This window comes from Thunnus albacares, chromosome 7 (assembly GCF_914725855.1).
Source record: "Thunnus albacares chromosome 7, fThuAlb1.1, whole genome shotgun sequence".
Lineage (NCBI taxonomy): Eukaryota > Metazoa > Chordata > Actinopteri > Scombriformes > Scombridae > Thunnus > Thunnus albacares.
In genome coordinates, this window is record NC_058112.1 from 3,639,406 (window position 1) to 3,647,354 (window position 7,949).

Consider the following 7,949-nt stretch of genomic DNA (forward strand, 5'->3'; position numbering starts at 1 on the left):
TAGAGGAAGCACAACAAATTTGATGGCCAGAGAAGAATGTTTTAACTTGTTAACTTGCTACACCTCCAGTGAACATAACCTTTTTTTTTAAACAAACATTTTATTAGCAATTCTGAAATCATCACAAAACAATACAGTGACATGAATTGCTCCAGTTGCTTCTCTATAACCTCCTATCCAAACCCAACCCCCCACTTAACCTTTTGAGCTCCTATTCCTAGGTAATCCTTGGAAGAATTATGCTGACAGTAATGACGATAACAACAAAACACATGACAGTTAACAATAACAATAACAATAATTAGTGAAGTATATTAGTGTAAAAAAATTAAGAGAGAGGAAAGTGTAGTGAGTATATGTATAGGTCACTGCAGTGCATAACAAGCTGTCAGGAGATCTTCAATGTACTGCCAAAACGTAGGATTTAGCTGCTACATTGTATTAATCATCTCACCCAGGTAGTCAGTCTGCGGAAAGGGAGGTCAGACTCTTAACATAAGTGATCAGGAGCTGCCAATGACGATGAAGAAAGAATTTGTCTGTCAAACCCTGTATAGAGAATTTGAGCTTTTCCATCTCCAAAAAAGACGTTGTATCACATAGCCATGAAGTAGGTGATGGGGTTTATCCCATAATAAAAGTATTCTCTGATGAGCTATTGGAAAGGTAAATGAGATTACATTTGCTTGTTTTAATGATATATTTTTGTCAGCTTCTGGTATGCCAAATGTAGCAATCTGTAGGGATGGTTCTATTGCTTGTTTTAATATTACTGAAATGACTGATATAAGACTTCCAGCACTCCCTCAGTCTCGGACAGGACCAAAACATATGAGTGAGATTACAGGGAGCCTGGGAACATCAGTCACAAGTGTTAGGTATACGTATCTTGGCAAGTCTTGATTTATTATAGTGTGCCCTATATACTATTTTGGATTGTATGAGTTGAGATTTTGCACAAGATGAACAAGATTTTTTCTTCCACGTGTTAGTCCCCTGATCATCAGACGTGATAATGCCAAGTTCTGTTTCCCAATGTGTTCCAATCCTCAGCAAAACCAAAGGTGTATCTGGTGCTAGGAGATCATATGAAAACCAAATATTCTGCCTTGTCTTTTTTGTCACTGGCAGAAGGTTATCAATTCCCGAAGAGGGTGGGGCATCTAGAAAAGAGGGTGTGTTTGATTTGAGGAAATGCCAAATTTGACAGTACCAGAAGAGGTCAGATTGCTGTAGGTTAAAGGCAAAACACAATCTTTACTTATGAACTGAAAATCAATCAGTTCTTCTTGGATTTCTTGGATTTCCAGCAGACTAGATGTCTTGTGGCACATTGCTGTCTCTCACAGGGGGACCGAATGGGTTTGTCCATTGACATTTCCAATAAAGTTCTATTCTAAAAAGATGACTGCATATTCAAAGTTATTGTCAACAAAGAGAATGGCAGCTTTACTTTTAGCCATTTTACTTTGCATGAAAACCACCCAGAGCTTGATTAACCTGGTCTCCATAGATTCTGTCCAACAAACGCGCTCTCTTGTCTGCACTATACTTGTTATTGTTTACTTCTGTATAAGCTCAAGTGCATTGAGATGACTCTATGCTGAATTGTGGGAAATCAGACCGTGGAACTGCTCAAACTGCAAGACAGCCATCCAAAATTTCTGACATGCCAGAAATCCAACCGATCATATGAAAGCCAGATTGATTATCATTCAGGTAATTGATATGCACTGTAATGCCCCTCAAACTGAAGGTGAAATGACAACCGATCTGGCAGAAATTCATCCCGATTCTAAAATCAGTCGCGGGCAACCAATTCAGGGTTGAAATTGGGCTGAATCCATACAGTTTCTACCTGTCTTCAGCCTTAAGTGTCCCAGTTAGCCGTGAACCAGCATGCGCAATAGCAGGGCCCTGGAACTAACTAATCTAAATGGAATGCATGTGATGTAGTGACTGCCTGCTCGTCATGCAGTGGTTGTGGCTAGTTTTGTTCATGGCGAAATCCATACACTATGAGGGGTAAAAAGCTCTGTTAATGTTGCCTCTCATTCAGCAGAGCAGGTTTATATATAAATGAATTATGTTACACAGCTAATACACGAGCTATCTCTAGTTTGGATTCTCCAGTTCTCTCGATTCTCTCAAAGGTCAGCACTGGCAAGGCAATTTGCAATTGATCAATGGCCAAAGTTTGTGTGTCAAAGTTTACCATAGTTGAACCATTTTGATTCAAAAAGCACAGGTGTTGCTAATAACGTTAATGATGGCTCCATTCTATAAATTTGTCCTACTGAATTGTGACGGTGAGCCAGCATGTGCTATTGAATACCAGGACCCTTTCACTGAAGCAGCTCAATGGATTTCAGTGATCGTTCCTTTTATCCTGCCCTGCAACTGCTGGTGGCGACAACATACTTTCTCCAGACCCTGTGCAGCTATGATGTAGCATAATGCTATAATACCATGCAATGTCAAAGCTGGCTGTGGTCACAAGTGACAGTGATATTAGGTGTGGTCAAGAGTGTGGACTTTAAATGTCTAAATTTTATGAGAGTTTACTACAATATGTATGTTTCATTGGTCAATCCAAAGTCATGTATCTGTAACTTGTAGTGTTATTTTGTTATCTTGTAGTTATTTTTGGTCCTTCTGTCATGTTTAATCTTGGCTAATCTGTTTTTTCCTGTTAGCTCCTACTGGAATGTCACAAAAAATGACCCCAAAGACAAAGGTAGAACATTGTAAACATCAGTACTTACTTACATTTTTGTTTGTCTTGACAATAGACAGGCTTGACCTCTTTGCCTGCCTTGCACAGTGAATAAAAACAATGCTATCTAATCCGAATATGGAAAGACTGCAGTGAACATACTGTATGTGAGTGATGACTGAATCATTTGTTATCCAGGTAGCATATTCAGAGGCAGATACCCACAGTAAATTAAATGTGTATGTACGATGCTTGACATGCGTGTGGATTCACATCTATTGTGTGTCTTTACATCATTTCTATTTGGGCATTTGTGTGTAAAAAGTGTGTAAATCTGTCGGTTTGTCTATGTGTCTCACTGTGTGTATACATGTGTATCTGTGTGTGTTAATGTGTTGTTTACCCTGCTAGGAGAGGTGACTAGTCACTGATTCAGCAGAAATGCCCAGCGTGGGATGAACTCTCTCAGTGGTCATACAGAAGCACACACAGACTCAGAGACAGAGAGAGACCCTACAGTCCAGGTCTACCACCAAACAGACACTTCTACACACTCAACACACTTTCTCTGAAACAGACCTGAGAAGACCACTCAATATGTATTTATTATTTTTTTCTCCTACAGTCTTTCATACTTTATTTGTATTTTTCCCCTCACCTTACTTCTTTCAGTGCACAATCCTTTGCTATCTCTGTTAAGTCTCATCCTCCACCTAACCAGGAAACCAGACTGGCCTGAGGCTGACACAAATCTCCCACTGTGAACGCTGTGTGTGAAGGCATTTTTATCTTCCACCCCAGGTGCTTGTTTGCTGTGTTTTCCGTGGTTAATATGAATATTTGAATGTGTATTCATTAATACAGTACAGAGTACATTCATAACGTGTGCTGTACTCAGAAACTGTGTGTCTGTCCTGTGACTCACAATTGATAACGGGAAGATAACTGGATAATACCTTTCATTAGATTCTACTGCCTCCTAAATGCCCATTTCTTTCATACCCCATTCCTCCAGTTTGGTACAGAGGCACAATGTTAAGAATGTAATACCAAAAGATCAAGCTGAGACAAAGCTGATAGCATAATTGTTATTTTAAACATTGGAGTGCTGATTCCAGAGCCAGACAAGTTATAATACAACTCACAGGTTGTGTAGTACTCCCTGTGATTGGGATTGGATATCATTTGAATTTCATCAATTCCGATTCTGCTTATCGATTCCCAGTTTCAATTCCAATGTGGGCTTCATTTTTCAGGTTGCTGATGGCCCACTCAGGCCCAAAACATTGATGCCATGCTGCCTTAAATGTTTGGTCAAATTTGATGTGCAACCTGACTTATAGCTAATAAGCTTCCCACATGCTTTGCACTTTGCCTTGTTGTTTTCTTTAATAAACTGAAGCTACACTTTTGAGCGTTTACACACTGTTGCGTTGATGCAAGATGTAGACAGGTCCTGGTGGTTAGCCACATCCTTGCAGATATATAGCCTTTGTTTGCAATAATAAAGGGTTATCGCATTTAGGAATTGATAAGCAGAACCGAAATTCTGATTTTTTCACGGGTACCAGGTTCTTGGCATTTTGGATTCGGTTCTAATTTGGAACCGGCTTTCGGTTCCCAACAATATAAAATATTGTTAAACTGCAGAGATGTCTTGAAACTGTTCAGATTAGATGTATCATGTCAAAGGTTGCTACATGCATGCATTTGCTGGACTGAAATCCATGCTGCAGAAAGCCTGCCTCTTCGTGAATCTGTAAATAATCAGATTTGTCCTAGTTTAGATGGCCATTAGGGGAGCAACATGAAATGCTGTAATGTGTCTCAGTTATGCACATCAAAGAGTTCTACATCATAATATGCAGAGTTTCCCAAATCCCCAGTGCATCCTGAACAATGTGTTCTAAATCACAGATACACAAAAACATTAAGTCATAAACTTTTAGCTCTGTGGCATTTTGTATTAGTATCTGATTAGGATTTTATTCAATAATTCTAATTTAGCAACATATTTTGGTGAACAAATCAAGACCCCAATTAATGAACATACTCTTAAAGGAATTATTCGCTTATTTGAAGATCTGTAAGAGAGGATTAATACGACTCTATTTTGTTTCTCCTAATATGAATAGAGCCAGGAGACGATTACCTTAGCTTAGCATAAAGACTGGAAGCAGAGGGAAAACAGCTAGCCTAGCTCTGTCCAAAGTTTAAAATACATTTACCAGTACCTCTAAAACTCACTACGTAACACGATATATCTCATTTGTTTAATATGTACAAAAACCTAAGTGTAAGAGCGACAAGATGTGGATTTATGGAGGGTTATGTGCTGAACTATTTCTTGACATCTTCTCTCTCCTTTCTACAGGAGTTGGATCAACCAATCAGTTTGCTTGATGAACAGGTCTGTACGACATCTCCTAAAAGTTACCCATAACATCCCTCTATATGTAAGTTTACAGAGACATTTACATGTAGCTTTGCAGAAGCCTTATTCCAGTTTTCCTCCCTGTAAAACCACAAACTATCGTTTGTTTGTTTTTTTTAATTTTGGTTTCTGTACAAGTTAAACAAACAAGATATAACTTGTTCATTAGTGAGCTTTTTTTCTTTAGATTTGCAATTTTCTTTTACCTTTGAACAGAGCCATGCTAGCTGTTTCTCCATTTCCAGTCTTTATGCTAAGCTAAGCTATTCACCTCCTGGCTGGAGCTTAATTTTGAGCAGACAAACATGAGAGTGGTATCAATTTTCTCATTTAGGCTACCTTTCTGCAAGAGAGGACATCAGCGTATTTACCAAAATGTTTAACAATTCCTTCAAAAGACATACTGGATTCAGGATAACATTTAAGTAAACCCACACATGCAGTCCGCTTACAGTGTCTTCCTAACATACTTGCTTGCTGTATGTAGCATGAATGTATTGCATGAGCATGAAAAATGCCCAGATATACTTTGATTGATGTTGTAGCGCTAAGTCTGATTGTGTGAGATGTTTATATATCCAATGGATGGAGTGGAGGGACAGACAGCTACTGAGTGCCAGGAGCTCTGGAGGAGAGAGTTGGGAGCAGAACAGGAGCTTTGGGACAAATAAAACTTGTGAGTCATACTGGATTCTGCTCTGATCCAGAGCTGTTTACTGGCAGGAGGAGAGCTCACAGTTTTTTTTTTTTTTTTTAACTTTGAGCAGCAGTAACAGTGAGTGCTCAGTCCATGTCTGTGGCTAGGGGGTTTATATTGTCATCATGCAGAAACCTACATCAGGTCATGTAGGAAAAAGACACTTTTCTTTGACACTAAAACATACACACTTCAACCAAAATTTGTATTTGTGGATCTGAATATATATGGAACATTAATGTAAAGCTACAGAATTATATCAAAACCTCAAAAAAAAACCCCAAAAAAACCCCAAAAGTGATGGACCCGCCCTTTAATTTTCTGCCAGTTTCTTGATGTCTGTAACACTGAGAATAATAGTATCTGAGAGTGATTGTAATTTGCATTCTGTATTTTTAAAGGAACACCCAAAATATTTCTTCTGAACATCAAATACTCACTTACTGTAGGCTTACAGCACACTTGTTCACCGTGTTCAACATGGTCATATCTTAACGACAATATGACTAAACACATTGCCTCTGTATTAGTCATCAGCCATAATTCTGTCAAGCTCTCGAGTAGGTGTGTGCATTGGTTTGTGCACATCCATCGGTCCTCTTATAGTCACCTTTTAATCTTACAGTAGGTGAGTGCTTCATACGCAAAAGAATGGGTGCAGTATCATCTGAACTTGAACTTGACGTTTTTTTTACAGGTTTTTATGGAAGCTGCATTGTCATAATTTGCCACAGATCTGCAGTCAAACAGAACATCTTGTCTTCCCTCTCATTGGTGTATGCCTGAGTGTTCTTGAGTCCATTTATTCTTGTAAGGTAAAAGTCAAACAAAACTTTACAACCAAGAGAACACTTGGGCCTTAAATAGAGACATTCAAATGGAGGGCAAACACATTACATGTGTAATGATGATCTGTTTGATTTTGAGTAATAGCAGAAAGACTTCAAGATGTTTTCTTAAGGGGTCTCATGTCAAGCAATTGTCCAAATGCACCCACGTAAGACACCCACATAAATGTTGACTATCTATCAGCAGCCAAATCGTTGCTGTTACACGAGTAGTTCAGACACACAGATCTGTTTTCTCTTTACGTGCCCCTTTGTGGTTCCATTTTCCCAGATGTATAATCTTCAATCATACCCTCATCATGGCCAATCATGCCCTTTACCCTAGCTTGCCTTTTTTGTACTTATACATTAGGTTTTTCATTTGCTTCTCTTGACTTTGTGTAAGCATTTATGATTAGAAGCTGTATTCCTGCATATCAACTGGGGATTGGTTAATACATCTTTATTTTTTATTTTTTATAAATCTCTGCAGGGCTGCTGTTTTGAGTTTTCAGTCCATAATCAACCTGACGAGCGTGAGCATCTGCTGCTGAAACACAAAGGCTTCAGGCCAGAAAACACACAGGCCCAAGGCTGCACCTGTTCTCCTCAGTTGGGATTAAAAGGTAAAATGTCCCTTCACTTCTCAGCTGCAAGCTTTTTGTTGCCAATTTTCTTTTTTTTTTGTATATATTTTTTCTCCCCATCTAAACATCCTTGTGTCCCTCTGTCTTCTTTGTTTCTGTTTCACCCCCGCTTTCTCTTTTGTCTCACCTCCACAGGTGGCCAAACAGCTGGGCAGAGAAGCAAACTACTCTGATCCAGACAAGCACCTGGACAAGATTAGACAAACCACAGCAACAGCAAGAACAAATGAGAAACAAAGGTTGACAACTGTTGTGTAGCCATGGAGTAAATATGCTATTTTTGGAAAACTTTGTCATATTTAACAACAAGAGCAATAGAAATTATAATGAAAATATGCTGATAGTGTTTATTGTACTGTTACCATTCATTAAGACCGCAGCTCAGCAGCTGGTTCTCAGCTGCAAAGCTGTAGATTGACCTCCCTCCATCTTTCACATGGACACACTTTGCATACTCAGGTTGTCTCCTTTCCTTGCAGCCAAAGCCAGTGGCTGCTGCATTCAATGGCATCAGACCTGACGGAAGTATTTTTCTTTCAAACAAACAAAATCTCGCCAGGAACCTCCAAACCAACCAGGAACAGACGACACAGAATGACACTCTGAGCATCATAAAATGTATTCAGTT

The 7,949-nt window shown here is 39.0% G+C and overlaps 1 long non-coding RNA gene across 1 annotated transcript; it reads left to right on the forward strand.

Moving 5' to 3' along the window:
- The first annotated feature begins 5,548 nt into the window (after positions 1-5,548).
- LOC122986079 lies at positions 5,549-7,688 on the forward strand. The gene is made up of 3 exons (XR_006404236.1): positions 5,549-5,826; positions 7,168-7,300; positions 7,457-7,688. It is a non-coding gene; the product is annotated as an uncharacterized LOC122986079 (long non-coding RNA).
- Positions 7,689-7,949: the final 261 nt, after the last annotated feature.